We start from the raw sequence: 22,011 nt of genomic DNA, 5'->3' as shown, positions 1-22,011 counted from the left end.
CGCGGCTCAGGGTGGACTGTTCGTCGCCGGCAGAAATGCATAACGCAGGTCTTGACAGCCGAAAACTGGAAACCATCCGCTACAGCCCAAGACTGCACCTTGCGGATAGCGCCCTGCAGCTGACGTTCAGCAGCTGCAATGCCAATGGAGCTATAGTACAGGCAGAAGTCGTCAGCACACAGCGAAGCTGAGACAGAAGTTCCCACCACTGCAGCGAGCCCGTTTATTGCAATTAAAAATAGGCAGACATTGAGGACAGATCCCTGTGGTACTCCGTTCTCCTGGACTCGGGAGGAACTATGGGAGGCCGCAACTTGCACGCGGAAGGTACGATACGACAGAAAATTTCCGATGAAGATTGGCAGCAGACCCCGAAGACCCCAATCATGAAGTGAAGAGAGGATGTGATGGCGCCACGTCGTATCGTACGCCTTCTGCATGTCAAAAAAGACAGCGATGAGGTGCTGACGGCGGGCAATGGCCGTACGGATGGCGGAATCCAGGCTCACCAGATTGTCGGCGGCAGAGCGGCCTTTACGGAACCCACCCTGAGATGGAGCCAGGAGGCCCCGAGACTCGAGTACCCAACTCAATCGCCAGCTCACCATCCGTTCGAGCAACTTGCAAAGAACGTTGGTGAGGCTGATGGGGCGGTAGCTGTCCACCTCCAAAGGGTTCTTGCCAGGTTTCAAAATGGGGATGACAATGCATTCCCACCATTGCGACGGAAACTCACCCTCGACTCAGAGGCGGTTTTAAAGATCGAGGAGGCGTCGCTTGCGATCCACTGAAAGGTGTTTCAGCATCTGACAGTGGATGCGATCTGGCCCAGGAGCGGTATCAGGGCAAGCGGCTAGGGCACTGTAAAATTCCCACTCACTGAATGAAACATTGTAGGATTCAGGATAGTGGGTGCGAAATGAAGGGCTGCGACGTTCCATCTGCTGTTTAATGGAGCAGAAGGCCAGTGGGTAATTCGCAGAAGCGGAACTCAGAGCAAAATGCTCTGACAAGCAGTTGGCAATTACGTCACAGTCAGTACTAACCGCTCCATTCAGTGAGAGCGCAGGGACGCTGACAGGGGTTCGATAGCCATAGAAGCGTCGAATATTGGCCCAGACCTGTGACGGAGAGACATGGAGGCCAATGGTGGACACATACCGCACCCAGCACTCCCGCTTGCATTGGCGGATAAGGCGGCGGGCCCACGCACGCAGCCGTTTGAAGGCGATGAGGTGTTCAATGGAGGGATGTCGCTTGTGATGCTGTAGCGCCCGCCGGTGATCTTTAATCGCTTCGGCGATCTCAGGGGACCACCAAGGCACAGTCATCCACCGAGGGGACCCAGAAGAATGGGGAATGGCAGATTCTGCGGCAGTAACGAGTAACGATGCCGGTGGTGACCGAGTGAATCACCGCATCAATGTTGTCATTAGAGAGAGGCTCAGTAGCGGCAGTGGAGGAGAACAAGTCCCAGTCAGCCTTTTTCATAGCCCACCTGCAAGGCCGCCCAGAAGACTGAAGCTGTGACAGGGACAGAAAGATCAGAAAGTGACCACTACCACACAGGTCGTCATGCACCCTCCATTGGACAGACGGTAAGAGGCTAGGGCTGCAGATCGAAAGGTCGATGGCAGAGTACGTGCCATGCGCCACACTGAAATGTGTGAAGGCACCATCATTTAAAATGGAAAGATCAAGTTGTGCCAATACAATTTCGGGTTCCGCTGAATAGGTCAGGAGTTCACTACACTCAGCTGGCGGCTGCACGGGTAGTGGAGGCTATGTGGCGTGGACTGGGCGGTTTTTTAGGTTAGAAGGCCTCGGGAAAGTACGGGATGGGCTGCAATCTCAAAGAGTGCATGGCAAATACAGGACGTGCTTGGATCAAGGAACAGTCGGAATTGTAGTTGTAAATTGTTGTAGTTGTGCTGGGAAAGTCCCTGAGCTTCAAGCGCTAATAGAAGGCACAGAAGCTGAAATCGTTATAGGTACAGAAAGCTGGCTAAAGCCTGAAATAAGTCTCAGACGGTGTTCAGGAAAGATAGATTAGGCAGAATTGGTGGTGGAGTTCTTTGTGTCTGTCAGTAGTGGTTTATCTTGTAGTGAAGTCGAAGTAGATACTCCGTGCGAATTGGTATGGGTGGAGGTTATACTTAACAGCCGAACTAAGTTAATAATTGGCTCCTTCTACCGACCCCCAGACTCCGATGATATAGTTGCGGAACAGTTCAGAGAAAATTTGAATCTCGTAACAAATAAATACCCCACTCATACGGTTATAGTTGGAGGGGACTTCAACCTTCCCTCGATATGTTGGCAAAAATACTTGTTCAAAACCGGTGGTAGGCAGAAAACATCTTCCGAGATTGTCCTAAATGCTTTCTCCGAAAATTATTTCGAGCAGTTAGTCCACGAACCCACGCGAATTGTAAATGGTTCCGAAAACACACTTGACCTCTTAGCCACAAACAATCCAGAGCTGATAGAGAGCATCATGACTGATACATGGATTAGTGATGACAAGGTCTTTGTAGCTAGGCTCAATACCGTTACTTCCAAATCCACCAGAAACAAACGCAAAATAATTTTATTTAAAAAAGCGGATAAAGTGTCACTAGAAGCCTTCCTAAGAGACAATCTCCATTCCTTCCGAACTGACTTTGCCAATGTAGACGAGATGTGGCTCAAATTCAGAGATATAGTAGCAACAGCAATTGAGAGATTCATACCTAATAAACTGGTAAGAGATGGAACTGATCCCCCGTGGTACACAAAACAGGTCCGAACTCTGTTGCAGAGGCAATGGAAAAAGCATGCGAAGTTCAGAAGAACACGAAATCCCGAAGATTGGCTAAAATTTACAGACGCGCGAAATTTGGCACGGACTTCAGTCCGAGATGCCTTTAATAGGTTCCACAACGAAACATTGTCTCGAAAATTGGTAGAAAATCCAAAGAAATTCTGGTCGTATGTAAAGTACACAAGCGGCAAGACGCAGTCAATACCTTCGCTGCGCAGTGCCGATGGTACTGTTACCGACGACTGTGCCGCTAAAGCGGAGTTATTGAACGCAGTTTTCCGAAATTCCTTCACCAGGGAAGATGAATGGAATATTCCAGAATTTGAAACACGAACAGCTGCTAGCATGAGTTTCTTAGAAGTAGATACCTTAGGGGTTGCGAAGCAACTCAAATAGCTTGATACGGGCAAGTCTTCAGGTCCGAATTGTATTCCGATTAGGTTCCTTTCAGATTACGCTGATACAATAGCTCCCTACTTAGCACTCATATACAACCGCTCGCTCACTGATAGATCTGTACCTATAGATTGGAAAATTGCGCAGGTCGCACCAGTGTTTAAGAAGGGTAGTAGGAGTAATCCATCTAACTACAGACCTATATCATTGACGTCGGTTTGCAGTAGGGTTTTGGAGCATATACTGTATTCAAACATTATGAATCACCTCGAAGGGAACAATCTATTGATACGTAATCAGCATGGTTTCAGAAAACGTCGTTCTTGTGCAACACAGCTAGCTCTTTATTCGCACGAAGTAATGGCCGCTATCAACAGGGGATCTCAAGTTGATTCCGTATTTCTAGATTTCCGGAAAGCTTTTGACACCATTCCTCACAAGCGACTTCTAATCAAGCTGCGGGGCTATGGGGTATCGTCTCAGTTCTGCGACTGGATTCGTGATTTCCTGTCAGGAAGGTCGCAGTTCGTAGTAATAGACGGCAAATCATCGAGTAAAACTGAAGTGATATCAGGTGTTCCCCAGGGAAGCGTCCTGGGACGTCTGCTGTTCCTGATCTATATAAATGACCTGGGTGACAATCTGAGCAGTTCTCTTAGGTTGTTCGCAGATGATAGTGTAATTTACAGTCTAGTAAGGTCATCCGAAGACCAGTATCAGTTGCAAAGCGAATTAGAAAAGATTGCTGTATGGTGTGGCAGGTGGCAGTTGACGCTAAATAACGAAAAGTGTGAGGTGATCCACATGAGTTCCAAAAGAAATCTGTTGGAATTCGATTACTCGATAAATAGTACAATTCTCAAGGCTGTCAATTCAACTAAGTACCTGGGTGTTAAAATTACGAACAACTTCAGTTGGAAAGACCACATAGATAATATTGTGGGGAAGGCGAGCCAAAGGTTGCGTTTCATTTGCAGGACACTTAGAAGATGCAACAAGTCCACTAGAGACAGCTTACACTACACTCGTTCGTCCTCTGTTAGAATATTGCTGCGCGGTGTGGGATCCTTACCAGGTGGGATTGACGGAGGACATCGAAAGAGAGCAAAAAAGGGCAGCTCGTTTTGTATTATCACGTAGTAGGGGAGAGAGTGTGGCAGATATGATACGCAAATTGGGATGGAAGTCATTACAGCAAAGACGTTTTTCGTCGCGGCGAGATCTATTTACGAAATTTCAGTCACCAACTTTCTCTTCCGAATGCGAAAATATTTTGTTGAGCCCATCCTACATAGGTAGGAATGATCATCAAAATAAAATAAGAGAAATCAGAGCTCGAACAGAAAGGCTTAGGTGTTCGTTTTTCCCGCGCGCTGTTCGGGAGTGGAATGGTAGAGAGATAGTATGATTGTGGTTCTACGAACCCTCTGCCAAGCACTTAAATGTGAATTGCAGAGTAGTCATGTAGATGTAGATGTAGAATACATGCTCAATGGTGGCGTCTCGACCTGTTGCCACTGACCCACCCCACAGAGGCTGATTGGCATTGAAGTTGCCCAGTAGCAGGAAAGGTGGCGGCAATTGGGCTATCAGCGCAGCCAGGACATGCTGCGCTACATCACCATCCAGTGGAATGTAAATACTGCAGACGGTAACAGCCTGTGGCGTCCACACCAGAACAGTGACAGCCTCTAAAGGTGTTTGTAGAGGGACAGACTCGCTGTGAAGAGAGTGAAGGACATAGATGCAGACGCCACCAGACGCCCTATCATAAGCTGCTCGGCTTTTATAATAACCTCGATAGCCACGGAGGGCAGGGGTTCGCATTGCTGGAAACCAAGTTTCCTGAAGAGCAATGCAGAAGAAAGGGTGAAGGCTGATAAGTTGTTGGAGCTCACCTAGGTGGTGGAAGAAACTGCTGCAGTTCCACTGGAGGATGATACTGTCCATGGCTGAGAAAGGCATGAAGGGACTGGGGAGGCAGATTACGCCTCCTGGGCCCCTGCTGCTACCGAGTCACTACCTGTGCAACAGCTATCCATCGCGTCTGACAGACTGGCGAGATCCAGGTCCTCAGCGGACACAAGAATCTCCACCTCATCCTCAGATGCAGAGTTGAATAGTTGCAGTGGGACAGGTGCCACCGCAATGTCAGGATGCTTGGGAGCCTTTTTCTTTGACTGCTTTGCACGCTGTGCCTTTGGTGGGTCTGGCTGGGAGGGCCTCACTGGATCAGTCTCAGGGACGGACGACGACCATGAGGCCCTACGACCAGCAACTGGTGGTTGCTTCAGAAATTTGTGGGTGTCCGCTTTGGCACTGGGCAAAGCCTGGGATGGGAGGGCCCCAAGGGACCCCTTCCTGGCGAGAGTAGCCGAAGAAGTCTCACGCTTCTCTGGCTGGGAAGGGGGAACTAATGTCCCTGATGGTTGGGGTGGTGTTGTTCCTGAAGTAGAGGGAGCAGGAGCAACAAGGAGTGAAGTGCCCCCCACAATCAAGGGGGTCGGTGAATTCTGACATAGCTGAGAGACAACTGTACTTGACGACATGGGAGAAGATCGGACGGGTGTTATAGCAGCAGCATAAGTTGATGGCATTGGCACAGGATGTAGCCGCTCATATTTCCGCCTAGCCTTGGGGTAGGTCAGGCAGTCCAGGGTCTTATATTCCATTATCTTCCTTTCTTTCTGGAATATCCTACAGTCCGGCGAGCAGGGGGAATGGTGTTCTCTGCAGTTAACACAGATAGGAGGTGGAGCACATGGAGTATTGGGATGCGAAGGACGTCCACAATCTCGACACATGATGCCGGAAGTACAGCGGGATGACATGTGCCCGAACTTCCAGTATTTAAAACATCGCATCAGAGGAGGGATATATGGCTTCACATCACAACGGTAAACCATCACCTTAACATTTTCGGGTAAGACATCACCTTCGAAGGCCAAGATGAAGGCACCAGTGGCTACCTGATTATCCCTTGGACCCCGATGGACGCGCTGGACGAAGTGAACACCTCGTCGTTCTAGGTTGGCGCGTAGTTCACCGTCGGACTGCAGAAGAAGATCCCTGTGGAAGATAATACCCTGGACCATGTTGACACTCTCATGGGGCGTGATGCTAACTGAAATATCCCCCAACTTGTCACAAGCGAGCAACCTCCATGACTGAGCAGAGGATGCTGTTTTGATGAGCACTGACCCAGAGCGCATTTTGGACAAACCCTCCACCTCCCCGAACTTGTCCTGTAAATACTCCACAAAAAACTGAGGCTTGGTTGGCATAAAAGATTCACCATCAACCTGCGTACAGACAAGGTACCGGGGTGAATAATCTCCACTGCTGTCTTTAGCCATGCGTTCCTTCCATGGAGTGGCCAGGGAGGGAAATGATCTTCGGATCATGTTTCTTCCCGTTGAGGTTAGACCTCGATCGCTTAGAGACTGCTGGTGGAGGCCCACCAGCGAGAGATGATGTACCACGCTTCATTGCGGGTCATCCACCCTGATGCCACCCACTCCAACCAGGGGCTCTCCCCACGGGCACCACCCAGCCACAGCAAAGACCACCTGGCAGGATGGCCTTTGCCGGGAGTCCTGATGCCCCAGAGGGATAGGCATCTACTCCTCGGCATACGTGGGGAGGTAGCAGCTCGGGCATCAGCAATGCGATCCCTGTGTAGTCAGGGGGCTACCACCAAGAGGGTACATGACGACCCCACCACAACGGACTGGCTGGATGTCGGGTGTCGAAATATCCATGTACATCACGAGGGCAAAGATGGAAGTGCACAATGGAGGGAATGTATGCTACCCGGAACACACTGGAGCAGATGTGGCCGGAAGCTCGATGTAAGTCCAACTCCATGACAATATCGGGTGTGCCAGATCTTGAGGCAAGATGGATTTAAGATGCATCACGTAAGGCGTCCTTCCCCAAATGGTACGCACTAACGGAAAATTTGGAAAGGTAGTGTTCAAACCCCTTAGGGGACCATCACATTAAAGGTCGAAACAGTTGAGACTTCTTTTAGTCGCCTCTTACGACAGGCAGGAATACTGCGGGCTTATTCTTACCACCGAACCCGCAGGGGGGGGGGGGGGGGGCAGTAAAAGAAGACAACACTTATCGGAGAGGAGCAATTTTGTCCGTTGCTTGACATTCCAACCTCTTGGCTCGCAAAATCGTCAGATCTGTGCAATTACTATTGAAATACGCGAGAAAATAGGCGCGGTTTCCCATTTTCACCGCAATCAAAAACAGAGCACCAAATAATGCTAACATTTGAGCCATTGTTGTTGGTCTGTAATCCCTATGGCGTACCTCAAAATTATTGTTTCCTATGGCTAAGGTTTGACGCACCAGTTTTTTCCTTTCAATATAAATATCCGTGTAGCTTAAGATCCCTTCTACCATTTCGGGAGTTGTTATACACTGAAAACATCCCAGCCGAGTTTTACATTTTCTAGCTTGTCTTCTAGGACCTGGTAATGTTCTGACTATTTTTTTGCTTTGTTTTTGAGCCAGCAAAACTGGCACTGCTCACCCAAATAGTTTCCATATCCCTACCTACATAAAATCTCAGATCACTTGCTGCTAACTCTTGTTGACCTACGTCTTCTTCTTCACCGATTTCCAAATCAATCTCTGAGTCACTTAGATGTAAATCCTCTTCAATCCTCTCTTGTTCATAATCTGGGTCATTAGAAATAACATATTGAATACAGGGTGAGTCACTAACTATTGCCATCTAGAATAACTCTGAAAGTATGATAGTAGCTGAAAAGCTTGTGTGACAAATGTTGCATGGGACAATGGGGGCCATTGTAAGACGTTGGCTTTTTGTTGCTAGGTGGGGTCGCGACAGAAATATGAAGGTCAACTTTTTTTTTTTTAATGGATGCTATGGTTTGGTACTAATTTTCTGATAGCGGCTATCGAGACGAATCCAATCATGTGTTATAGTGAGGTCTTTGAAAGTCAACAAAGGTCAAAAAGTGGCATGAACGTCCATTTACAGAAGGTGTTCGAAGTGATGATCATTGGTATCAGTGCAGTGCTGCAATCTTCTTATCATGGATTAAGAAGTATTCCTTATTACTTTGACACTTATCGAAGCACATCCTCTGACAATTCTCTCTGATATATAGTGCAAATAGTAAATATTCGCCGAATATGGCGTATCCACCTAACGTGCCATTGACTTGTAAACACCATTCTAAATTTCGCAATACAACACTAATAGAAACGGTAATACTAGTATCGTCGAATCAATCAAATGTGAATGATGTACTCCTTCCAAGAACAAGTCCATATGCCTCTCATTTATGGAGAATGCCAACGAAATTCAGTGAGAGCTAGAGACTTATATGAGGCAAGATATCCTCAATGTACTCACCCTACCCAATGCACATTTAAATATGTGTATGATAAACTGAGAACAACTGTATCTTTAATGCATTGAAAAACATCCAGCAAAGGATTTCTGCATCGCCATAAATAACATCCTTACCATGTCAGTCTCCATCAAGAATTAAGTGGTACAGATTGTATGTGTTGCTTTGAATTTTGCTAATGGGCTCAACTTCAGATTCAGAGGGATGACACATGTATTAATTTGATTTTACTTACTGACGAGGCTACATTCACGAACCATGCAAATGTTAATTTGCATAACATACATTATTGGGCAACTGAAAATCCATGATGGCTGTGGCAAGTTGCACACCAAAAACCATGGTCGGTGAATGAATGATATGGGAGTCTGGAGGGCAGAATTATAGGCCCATATTTCATCGAAGGGAATCTTAATGATAGGAAGTATACCACATTCCTGCAAGAAACACTAGGTCTGTTATTGGAAGAAATACCTTTAGGAACAAGGAACGGAATGTGGTATCAATACGATGGGTGTCCGGTACATTTTTCGCTGATGGCTAGAAATGAGTTGCAGAGACAATTCCCAAATTGTTGGATTTGACACGGAGGAGATGTGTTGTGGCCGGCTCGTTCGCCAGACTTTATGCCTCTGAATTTTTTCTTGTGGGTATTAGTAAAAGACATTGTTTATAAAGACGTTTGAACTACACCTGAAGATATGCAAGAGAGAATTGTCAGAGCATGTGCTTCGATAAGTGCCGATGTGATAAGGTATATCACTCAATTCATCATAAGGAGACTGTAGCGCTGCATTGATACCAATGGTCATCACTTCGAGCACCTTCTGTAAATGGACGTTCATGCCACCTTTGTGACCTTCGTTGATCTTACTGTTACACATTGTTGGATTTGTCTCGATAGCTGCTATCAGAAAATAAGTACCAAACTATAGCAGACATTTAAAAAAACTAAGTTGACCATATCTCTGACGCGACGCCACCTAGCAACAAAAAAGCAACATCATATTATGGCCCCCGTTGTCCCATGCAACATATGTCCCACAAACTTTTTAGCTACTATCATACTTCCGGAGTTATTCTTGGTGGCAACAGTTAGTGAGTGGTTCACACTGTATATTTCTCAAGAAGTTTCCCCTCTGCTTCCTTCCTATCCAGTTCATCCAAAATTCGATGTACATCATCAGACATAAGGCATTCCCGTTCCCTTTAAAAATAGTAGTAGTTTTTACTTTTCACAACAGAAAGTTCTTTAAATGAAAATGTGCAAAAGCAGGAAGAAAAATAGAATTCGTGGAACAAAAAATGTATGTAAAGCAATGCACACATATTAAAGTACGGAAAAGAGTCCATATATGGGGAAATTGTAGGGGAATGACAAAAATAAATCCTTACATTCTGAAGCAGATGAGCAGAAAAAAAAATCTCACAAGTGTTTTCAAGGTGGTGAACTGACCATAGTTCCTGTGTTGTATGCACTCACAAGGCAGTCAAATGAACACCCAACCTGTTCAGATTTGTACTGAGAGGCAGAGGGGAGTGATTTCACGGAACTTTGAGGAGGCCCTGTCGGATGAGAGTACAGCCACAGCTTAACATAACAGTCGCGACACTCACTGCAGTGAAAGTTGTTACAGCTTGACAGCTGGAGCAACACTAGCACTTCAAGCGGCGAGAAAGGAGAACCTCAGATGTGTCGTAAGCATAGTGTTCGTATTGCATCCCTCTCCTACGTGATTTACGAAACATTCGAATTATTTTTTGCGTCCAAGAGTGTGTTTATATCAGAAGACACAAATGTTTTTTAAAAATGATTCTAAAATAAGCGCAAGAAGGGATAAAAGTCTTGACTCCAGTGGAAAGTTACGATACATTCGTCAAGAAACACTTGTGATGTTGGATGGAACTGCAGCTTACCACGTTGATATCAACGGAATACAAACACATAGATTCCCACATAAGAAGCACAGACGGATTCATGGCAGTCTCACCTTCATCGTCAGTTGAGGTGGCGTATTTGGAACATCAAACAATGTGATTATCTGCACTCCACATGAGTTTATTATTGTCTGAATTCATGAACTGGTTTTGTTCCATCTCTACATGGAAAAGGGATCGACGCCCCATTTGTCGTTCTTTAGGTCTACAGTGTTTTAGTCATTGTTGCCTGTTGCGCCACTAGTATGACCTTCCTCTTTATATTATTCTAAGCGGGACAAGCAACTGCCAAATAGTGGGAGAAATATACTGCGAGTATAAACCCCATTTCCTCAAAACCAGTAACACTGTCAGAAGTGCTGTTGTATGTTGCATTTGCCTTTAGAGACTTTTCATCCAGTGACATACGCACTAGTTCATCAGTATCGGAGAAATGCTGTACCTTCTGCATTAAAAGGTTGAACATATTGTCACTTATCCCATATTTTATTTGTATGCCTTCCACATACTTACGTAATGTACATACTGATGGAAACATAAAACCTTCTGACAAAACCTGTATGCCTGAGTGTTGTAATACGAATATAATTAATTTAGAGCAAACGGCTTAATTTTGTCTTTTCATTTTGCAGATTACATGCTAATCTGGTTTAACAAGCCAAGGGCATCTTTTTTAAAAATATTGGGATCCTATAGTCTTCAAAATTTGTTGGTCCTTCTTCACTTGTTCCTTCCGATATAGTTTCTGTTGCTGTCTGTACTTAAAATGATAAGCACTTTCCTTGCCCCATAACAGTTTTGCACTAAGTCTAGCGATCTCCACATTCTGATACTCCATACGCTTTTTCTAAACACGAATAACTGCACTTAATTTTACCACTTCATCGTCTGTGTTGACGATTCATGCCACTGCTATATGGAGAGTTGAACTGGCTACTTCTGTGCCATAGGAGTGTTTAACAGCTTTAGACGGATTGTCGAACCTTTATGGCAGTCTCACCTTCATCGTAAGTTGAGGTGGCGTATTTGGAACGTCAAACAATGTGATTAACTGCACTCCAAATGAGTTTATTATTGTCTGCATTCATGAACTGCTTTTGTTCCACGTGTAGCGGATAAAACTTAACATTACTATAGAGGTAAACAGGGTCTTTTTTACATTAAGATGATCTTGTCTACTATTCACTAGCCATTTTCTACTCCCAAAACGAAACATTAATCATCAATATAAATGTAATTTACAAGTGAATCCTGATGATACAGTTTAATAACATAATCGTATATACCTCTCAGGGTACTTAGGAAACCGAAAAAAAAAGACATGTGGTATCTTCTTCTTCTTGTTGTTGTTGTTGAAATTTATTGGGCAACGCTACGCTGTCATTTGTAAAAACCATTGTACAAGCCAAAATAAATGACTAGTATTCGCTTTCATGATTGCACCGAACTCAACAATTTAACTTACTGGCCACTTGGCGCGATGCTAGCGCAGTAGGCAACAAAATCGACACTAAGTGTCACAACTGCTGTGTTAGACTGTGTTATTACTATCTCCATCATACCAGTATTACAAAATATAGTTTTCAGGCTGCTCAAGGAGTCAGTACATAAAAGAAAAGACTCCACAGGGCATGAATGGAGACAATGAAGTGCACGAGAAATAGCCACCAGCTCTGCAGTGAATACACTGCAGCCATCAGGTAAGTAATGCTGTTCAATATGGCCACTGTGAACGTAGGCAAAGCCAACGTGACTATCCGCCATCGAGCCATCGGTGTAAACTACTTCAGAGCCCCGGAACACGTCAAGAATCGAGAGGAAGTGACAGGGTTAATGGAGTCCTTAGGGCCACGTGAAAGGTCCAGATGAAGCTGCAGCCGAAGCGTACACCATGGAGGCATACGTGAACGGACCGCAAGTAGAGGTGGTAAAGGGAAAGACTCCAGTTCGGAGAGAAGGGACCGCTCGCGAACTGCAATCGTTAACCCTGACCTGGGCAGCCAATGCAGTAGATGGACTGCTGCAGGCGGGAAAAAAAGGCGGTAATTCGGATGCTCAGGGCAACTACGAATGTGTGCTGCGTAACTGGCGAGCAGTTGTGCACGTCTGAACTGCAGTGGAGGGAAACCAGCTTCCACCAGTATGCTGGTCACCGGACTTGTCCTAAAAGGTCCCGTCGCTAGTCGAACCCCGCAATGGTGCACAGGGTCGAGTAAATGCAATGCTGAAATGGCTGCCGAACCATAAACCACACTCCCATAGTCAATTCGGGATTGGACAAGGGCTCTGGAGATGCTGCCAGCACTTCGGCTTAAGCTGACGAAGATGAGGAAGCCAAGTCAATCGAGCATTGAAAACCAGTCCTAGGAATCGATATGTCTCCACTACAGTGAATGGATCATCGTTGAGGTAAAGTTCATGACACATGACTTTGCGGCTGAAAACTGGAAGCTGTGGGCTAGAGCCCATGACTGTGCCTTGTGGATGGACCCCTGTAGGCGCTGCTCAGCGACATCAGTACTGGAGCAGCAATATGAAATGCAGAAGTCGTCTGCATACAGAGAAGGTTAGACAGAAGGCCCGACAGCTGCTGCTAGACCATTAATGGCCGCTAAAAATAGACACTTAATACAGAGCCCTGCAGGACTCCATTCTCCTGGATATGGATGGAACTATGGGAGGCACCAACTTGGACACAGAAAGTACGGAGCGAAAGGAAATTTTGGATAAAAATCAGGAGCGGACCCCGGAGACCCCACTCATACAATGTGGCAAGGATATGATATCACCAGGTAAATCTTATGCTTTATGTAAGTAAAAAAAGACAGCAACCAGGTGTCGCTGTCTGGCAAAGGCTGTTCAGATGGCAGACTCGATGGATACAAGATTATCAGTGGTACAGTGACGCTGGCGGAAGCTGCCCTGACATGGAGCCAGCAGACCCCGTGACTCTAGGATGCAACCCAACCCAACTGCCGACATACTATACGTTCCAGCAGCTTACAAAGAACGTTGGTGAGGCTGATAGCTTTCCACATCAAGCAGGTTTTTTACTGGGTTTGAGCACCGGAATGACGGGGCTCTCCCGCCATTGCGATGGAAAGATACCATTGTACCAGATCTGGTTGAAGATGACGAGGACATGTCGATTGTAGTCAGATGAGAGATGTTTAATCATTTTGCTGTGGATCCAGTCAGGCCCAGGAGCTGTGTCGGGGCAATGTGCAAGGGCACTGAGGAGCTCCCACTCTGTAAATGGGGCGTTATAGGATTCACTGTGGCATGCAGTGAATGGGAGGAGGTTCCCTTCCAGCCGCCATTTGAGTGTGCGAAAGGCTGGGGTGTAATTCTCAGATGCAGAGGCCCGAGAAAAGTGCTCGGCAAAGTGCTTGGCAAATGCGTTTGCGTCGGTAGATAACACGCCATTTATGTAACACTAGGGACACCTGTTGGGGTCCGGTACCCAAAAAGACGTTTTATCTTTGCCCATACTTGGGAAGGTGACGTATGGCACCCAACGGTCGAGATGTATCTCTCCGAACACTCCTGCTTCAGTCGTTTGATAAGTTGGCAATCACGGGCAAGTAGCCATTTAAAGGCTATGAGATGCTCCAGGGAAGGGTGCCGCTTATGTTGCTGTAGAGCTCGCCGACGCTCCTTAATTGCTTCAGCGACTTCCAGCGACCACCAAGGGACTGTCTTACGCCTCGGGCATCCTAAAGAGAGAGGGGTTGCGTTTTCTGCCGCAGAAACAATTGTTGTAGTCACCTGCTCTACCACCACATCGATGTCACCATGTGGGGGAGATTCAACGGTGACAGCAGAGGTGAAAGTTTCCCAGTCCACCTTGTTTAAAGCCCATGTCGGCAGGCATCCTTGGGCCTGACGCTGGGGCAGTGACAGGATGATGGGGAAGTGGTCACCACCACACAGGTCATCGTGTGCTCTCCAGTGGATAGATGGGAGAAGTCCTGGGCTGCAAATTGATAAATCAATGGCTGAGTAACTACCATGAGCCACACTGAAATGTGTGGTGGCCCCAGTGTTTAAGAAACAGAGGTCGAACTGAGACAGTAACGTTTCGACATCTCTGCCTCGGCCAGTAAGCATGGTGCCAACCCACGAGAGGTTATGGACATTAAAATCTCCAAAAAGTAGGAAAGGTTTAGGGAGTTGATCAATCAGTGCAGCTAATACATTCAGGAGTACTGCACCATCTGAAGGAAAATAGACATTGCAGACAGTTATTTCCTGTGTCATCCTTATTCTGACTGCCACAGCTTCAAGAGTCACTATAGACTGAGTTTAAGACATAAATGCAAACTCCACCTCACACTCTATTATTCTGGAAAGCACTCTATTACAGTCGCTACGGTTGGAGGGCAATGCCGATAGTAGGTGTAAAGCTTAACAGCTGCTGTAGTTCAGCCAGGTGGTGAAAAAAACCAGCGCAGTTCCACTGGAGGATGACATCGTGAGACTGGGAAGGCATGGAACATTCAATGAGGCTGTTTACGCCTCAGGGTCACCTACTGCCACTGACTTAGTGCCTGAGCAGTCTATATCCATTGTGTCTGAGGGTCTGGCGAGATCTAGGTCCACAGTGGACGCCAAAATCTCCACCCCATCCTCAGACACAGTGCTTGTAGCTAGCGGTGGTGTGGGTCCCACCACAATTTCCTTTGTCTTGGGGGTTTTCTTTTTATCTTTCTCTCGCTGCTCTTTGGGTTTCCCTGGCTCGGAGGACTTCACTGGTTCAGTCTCCGGGACAGAGGATGAGTGTGAAGCCCTACGACCAGCTACTTTTGGGATCTTCAGCCACTGGTGGGTGTCGTCTTTCTCACTAACAGAAACCTGGGAAGGTTTCTCCAGCTTAGAAGTGGGGACGGACGTCCCCGATGGTTGGGAAGGGCTGTTCCTCCCGAAGCAGGTGGTGCAAGAGCAACAGGGAGGAAAATGCCTCCCACCATTAAGGGGGCAGATGTAGTCTTCCAGATCTGAGAGGTGACTTGCGTTGGTGGAGCTGATGGTGCCAGAACTGTTGTAGCGGTGGCGTAAGACAATGTGATACACACAGGATGCACACATTCAAATTTTCTCTTAGATGCAGTGTAGGTCAGTCGGTCCCGGGTCGTGTACTCCATGATTTTTCTTTCTTTCTGGGGAATCCTGCAGTCTGGCGAGCAAGGCGAATGGTGCTCTCGGCAGTTGACACAGATGGGAGGTGGGGCACATGGAGTATTGGGAAGTGATGGGTGTCTGCAGTCTCAACATGTCACGCTGGAAGTACAGCAAGAAGATATATGGCCGAACTACCAGCATTTAAAGCACTGCAGCGGGGGAGGGATATAGGGCTTTACATCACAGCAGTAGACCATCACCTTGACCTTCTTGGGCAATGTATCAGCCTCAAAAGCCAAGATGAAGGCACTGGTGGCAACCTGATTACCTCCTGGACCCCGGTGGACACACTGGACGGAATGTACACCTCGCCACTCTAAATTGGTGCACAGCTCATCGCTGGACTGCAAAAGAAGATCCCTGTGAAATATGATATCCTGGACCATATTTAAGCTCTGATGGGGCGTGATGGTTACAGAAACATCCCCCAGCTTGTCACAAGCAAGTAACTCCTGTGACTGGGCAGAGGATGCTGTTTTGATCAAGACTGACCCAGATCTCATTTTGGACAAGCCCTCCACTTCCCCAAACTTGTCCTCTCTATGCTCAACAAAAAACTGAGGCTTCGTTGTAATGCAACATTCCCCATCAGCTTTCAAACATACAAGGTATCGGGCTGAATAAGATCTTCTGCCATCCTTAGCCTGACGTTCCTCCCATGGTGTGGCCATCGATGGGAACGATTTGGAGTCATACTTCTGTGCGTTGAATTGAGCTCGTCAACGCTTAGAGACTGCTAGTGTTTCACCACTAGCAAGAGATGATGGACTATGCTTCATTGTGTGTCATCCGCCATGATGCCACCCACTCTGACCAGGGGCCCTCCCCACAGGTGCCACCCAGCCGCAGCAAAGGCCACCTGGTAGAATGGCCATTGCTGGGAGTCCCAATGCCCAAAGGGGACGGGCATCTACCCCTTGGCAAATGTGGGGAGTTAACAGTGCAGGCATCAGCAGAGCGATCCCTGTGTGGTCAGGGGCTACAACCAACAGGGTACATGGTGGCCCCACCACAACAGACTTTCTACCGTGCTCGATATCAGGTGCTAAGCAGTGCATGGTGGAAAACACACCCAGGAAGGTGTCCTTGCCCAAGAGATGGAGAATGGCCGGGACTGCAACGTGATGATGAGAAAGTGGGCCAAAGATCCCAATGCACGATGGACATGATGCAACATGTAAGGCGCCCTCCCCCAATTGGCTCGCTCTTCTGGAAAATTTTGAAGAATGGAGGTCAAACCCTACAGGGGACCATCACATAAAGGCCGAAACGTGTGAAACTCCTTTCAGTCACCTCTTAAAACTGCAGGAATACTAGGGCCTATTCTAACCCCCGGACCTGCAAGGGGCGAGGTTGTGGGGCAACGAGGTGGGGGAAAAAAGGGAAAGGAGTGGGAAAAGATGAGTGGATGCATTGGCAGAGGGCTGCAAATAAACAGGGTGTGAGATGAGAATGGGGAGGAGATGATAGGACAGAAGGGGTGAAAACTGTTGGGTGGATGCTTTGGGGACAGTGGTACGGTAGGTTGAGGCTGGGATAATTACAGAAGCGGAGACCGTGTTGTAAGAAACATCTGCGCAGTTTAGAAAAGCTGGTGGTGGAGGGAAGGATCCAGATGTCTTGGCTAGTGAAGCAACCACTGAAATCAAGTGTATTATGTTCAGCTGCATGTCTACTTTGCTCTTTGGCACAGTTTGGCAGTGGCTGTACATCCTGATGGACAGTCATACCAACATAAAAAGCTGCGCAATGATTGCAGCAGAGATGGTAAATGACTTGGCTCCTTGCTCAGGTGTCCTGGCCCCTGATGGGGTAGGATAAACTTAGACAGGACTGGAATAGGAAGTGCTTGGTGGGTGGATTGGGCAAGTTCTGCACCTGGGTCTCGCACAGGGATATGATTCTTGTTGCAAGGGATTGGGATTGGCATAGGGGTGGACTAGAATGTTGGGGAGGTTGGGTGGGCGACAGAACACCATTCTGGGAGGAGTGGGAAGTGTGTCGGGTAGGATGTCCCTCATTTCAGGGCACGAAGATAGGTAATCAAAGCCCTGGTGAAGGATGTGGTTCAGTTGTTCCAGTTCGGAGTGGTACTTTGTGACAAAGGGACACTCATTTGTGGCTGGTTTTCAGGGATGGTGGGAGGATTTGGGTTATGAGGGGAAATGGCATGGGAAATCTGTTTGCAGACTGGGTCTGGGAGATAGTGCCTGTATGTGAAGGCCGTGGTGAGACCCTCAGGATACTGAACATGTCTGTGCAAGTTTCTGCGTGTCTTTACATATTTCTTCATACACATATTTTTGTTTATCCAGCTCCTCTCACAACCATCAACACCTATTTTACTTATTTCTGCGTTATTCCCGTTTCTTTTGCACCATTCCTGCCACAATGGACCCTTGCTCCAGCATTCTGCACCAGTTCAGAAGAGCATCCCTTTTCCTCTCTCAAACTCAGTCACACATCCTGTTTCTCGTATGCTGCCTAAACCATGGAATCCCCTCAAATGGCCTAACTGTAAAGATTCCTTTCTCTGGATCCCACCCCTCCTTTCACAGTGACCTACACATTTTCAGATTCCGCCAGTCCCTAGCACCCACAAGCCTGGTACTGCAAACACATCTCCACGGCACAGGCATCCCAGAACCATCTCCACTCCCTCTGCAGTTTACTACTACTCTGCCATCCCTACTCCATACATCACATCTCTGAAATTGAATCCCTTGCTCTCTAGCCTGCTGAGATCCTACTGCTACCTCCCCCTATTGTACCCACAGTGTTCCTACTTGTCTACCCCTCATAGCAGCTAAACCCAGCCTAGCTGGCCTTTTCAATTTGCCACAGTCCCCCAAAACTCACTACCAAGCCCCCACCAAATTCAGAGCCAAAACATTCCTGTAACACTGTTGTTAACCTTCCCAGCAAAATCCTCACCTCCAAAGAAGTTTCAGTGCTATCTGAAGGCCTCACCTTTAGCCCTACATCCAAATTTAACCATTCTGGACTTATCAAAGACCTACTCTCCTTCTCCTAAAATGGAAGCACTTCTTTGCTGACAATCCCTCCAACCAAAACCACTCTAATTCCAACACTGAACCCTGCCTCTTCCAGTTCGTACCACCATCCAACTGTGATCCTTCCCCCCTCCTACTTAACAACCCACTGATCACCTTCCAGGAATTCTTTACCTCCAACTTACCGTCACCATCCTTCTCCAGATCCATTCCTCAGAACACCTACCGTTCAATAGAAGAAAGAATGGCCATACACAACCTCAAAACAAATCCAGACCCAATCATCCTATCTGTAGGCAAAGATTCCATAGCTGCTGTTATGAATTTCAGTGACTACCTGGCAGAAGGCCTCTGCCAATTGTCTGACTCCTCCACATATAAATTTTACCAGAAGTCCAACACAAACTCCAATCCCTGCTTAAAGCATTAGCCCCTTTCCAGAACATCTTCCCTGAATCCATTTCCCTCCTCACCCCTATGACATCTCGCACACTCATCTTCTACATGCTCTCCAAGGTCCACAAACCCAACACTCCTGGACGCCCCTTCATGGCCAATTATTGTGCCCCCACTGAAAGAATTCCGGCACTCATTGACCAACAGCCCCAACCAATTGCTCGTAATCTCACCTCCCATGTCAAAGACACCAACCACTTCCTTCACCGATTCCCAGCCATCCCTACCCCTTTAGATCCTGGATCCCTACTTGTCACTGTTGATGCCACCTCCCTATACACCAACATCCCCCATCCTCATGATCTTACCACTATTGTACACCACTTTTCCCAATGTCCTTCAGACTCCAAACCCACAACCTCATTCCTCACACACCTTATTAACTTCATCCGAACCTCATTTGAAGGGAAGCTATGTAACCCATTCTGGGGCACAACAATGGGCACCCACATGGCACACTCCTATGCCAACCTTTTTATGGGCCATCTAGGGAAGACCTTCCTTGCCTCCCAAAACACCAAACCACTTGTCTGCTTCAGGTTCATTGATGATATCTTCCTGATCTGGACCCAGGGGCAAGACACCCTATCTTCATTCCTTCACAACCTCAACACCTTTTCTCCCATCCGCTTCAAGTGGTCCTGTTCAACCCAGCATGCCACCTTCCTAGATGTTGACCTCCTCCTCTCTAATAGCTCCACCAAACCTATGTCCACATTAAACTCACCAACTACCAAGAGTGTCTGTATTTTGAAAGCTGTCATCCCTTTCACACCAAAAAATCCCTGCCATATAGCCTGGCTGTTCAGGGACAGCATATATGCAGTGATGAAAACTCTCTTGTGCAATATGCCGAGGGTCTGACCAAGGCCTTCACATACATGCACTATCTCCCAGACCTAGTCAGCACACAGATCTCCTATGCCATTTCCCCTCACAACCCCAATCCTGCCACCACCCCCAAAACCCAGTCACAAATGAGTGTCCCCTTTGTCATCCAGGACTTGAACAACTAAACCACATCCTTCGCCAGGGCTTTGATTACCTATCATCGTGCCCCGAAATGAGGGATATCCTGCCTGAGATACTTCCCACACTCCTAATGTGGTGTTCTGTTGTCCAACCAACCTCCACAACATCCTAGTCCATCCCTGCACCACTTCCAATACCAACCCCTTGCCAGAAGGATCATATCCCTGTGGAAGACCCAGGTGCAAAATCTAACCATTTCACCCACCCAACACATCCTATTCCAGTCCTGTCACAGGTTTATCCTACCCCATTAGGGGCCGGGCCACCTGTGAAAGCAGCCATGTCATTTACCAGCTCTGCTGCAATCACTCCACAGCTTTTCATATCGGTATGACTACCAACCAACTGTCCACCAGGATGAACAGCCACTGCCAAACTGTGGCCAAGAGCCAAGTAGACCACCCTGTGGCACAACATGCAGCTGACCTTAACACACTTGATGTCAATGGTTGCTTCACTACCTGAGCCATCTGATCTGGATCCTCCCCTCCAGCACCAGCTTCTCTGAACTGCGCAGATAGGAGTTATTCTTACAACACATTCTCCACTTCTGTAATTATCCCAGCCTCGAGCAAAGGTAACATACTGCCCCCACACCCACCACCCAACGGTTTTCACCCCCTCTATCTCATCATTTCTTCCCCATTCTTGGCTCCCACTCTTTTTATTTGCAGCCCTCTGCCCATGCAACCACCCATATTTTACTGCTCCTCTCCTTTTTTCCCCCACCTCCCTGCCCCACAACCTCCTGATGCTACACCTGTTGGTAGTCTATTCGCTGCACACTCCACCAGACAGTGTTCGTCTCTCCTCACCCGTACACTACTATCCCTTCCCCATACCCTTCCAGATTGCTGTTTGCATCCCTCTTGATGTTGCATTCTGGCATGAGATACTGGAGTTGGCAGTCGTGGGCAGTTGTGTGCATGAGGTGTGCTTACTTGTGGTGTGTGTGTGTTTGTTTACTGACCAAGGGTGTGGCCAAAAGCTGTATGTCGGTGTCTTCTAATTGTGCCTGTCTGCAAATTGAAGTGTCTTCTTTAGAGTAAGTAGCAGTCTATCTTTTTCTACATTGATGATGTTCCTACTCGGAGTTTTCATTGTTTAATTTAATATTACAAAATACATATTCATTATAAAAACCATCACTTTGCATGTCCACCCACAGTCAAATGCCACCTGCTCTTTGTTTGCTGTGCATGCTACACTGCATTGCTGACATCAACGATACTACACTCAAACATGTAATGATACTGTGTTAACCACTGTTAACAGGTCGAAACATTAGCAATTCAGTTACTTTAGTGTTTTATAACGACGCAGCCTCATACTCAAAATTATTTTGTCTGAATGACACTGGCCATTGAAGACTACAAACTTCTATGTAAGGATGCTGTTCCATTATAGAGCACTTCCAGCACAGTTATGGGGCAATTCTGTTGCATTTTGAAAATAACCTGTTATTGGAAGCTATAGTTTTCTTTATTGTATTTCCACCTTCCTTGACATCTTCAAAAATTACTAAGTCCTGTCCAGTCTTTGCACTGTGTGTTGCCATACAAAATTTCTTTGACAAACCCATGTGTGATAGTACTGACACAGCAATTGGTGCCTGAAATTCCCATTCCATTTCTTCATCCCACATCCATGACATTTTGTTTCCTGTTTGTTCACAGAGAGGAGCTCACCACAATTACAAAATGCTTACAAAAATTTATCAGACCGAGGTATTCTCACAACAGTCTCATTGTTTTTGGGCACTGAATACTCTGCTTTTTTTGCTTCAGTTTCATCT

Source organism: Schistocerca serialis, chromosome 2, assembly GCF_023864345.2.
Source record: "Schistocerca serialis cubense isolate TAMUIC-IGC-003099 chromosome 2, iqSchSeri2.2, whole genome shotgun sequence".
Classification (NCBI taxonomy): domain Eukaryota; kingdom Metazoa; phylum Arthropoda; class Insecta; order Orthoptera; family Acrididae; genus Schistocerca; species Schistocerca serialis.
The sequence above is the reverse complement of the archived record's forward strand: the minus strand, read 5'-3'. Positions refer to the sequence as shown.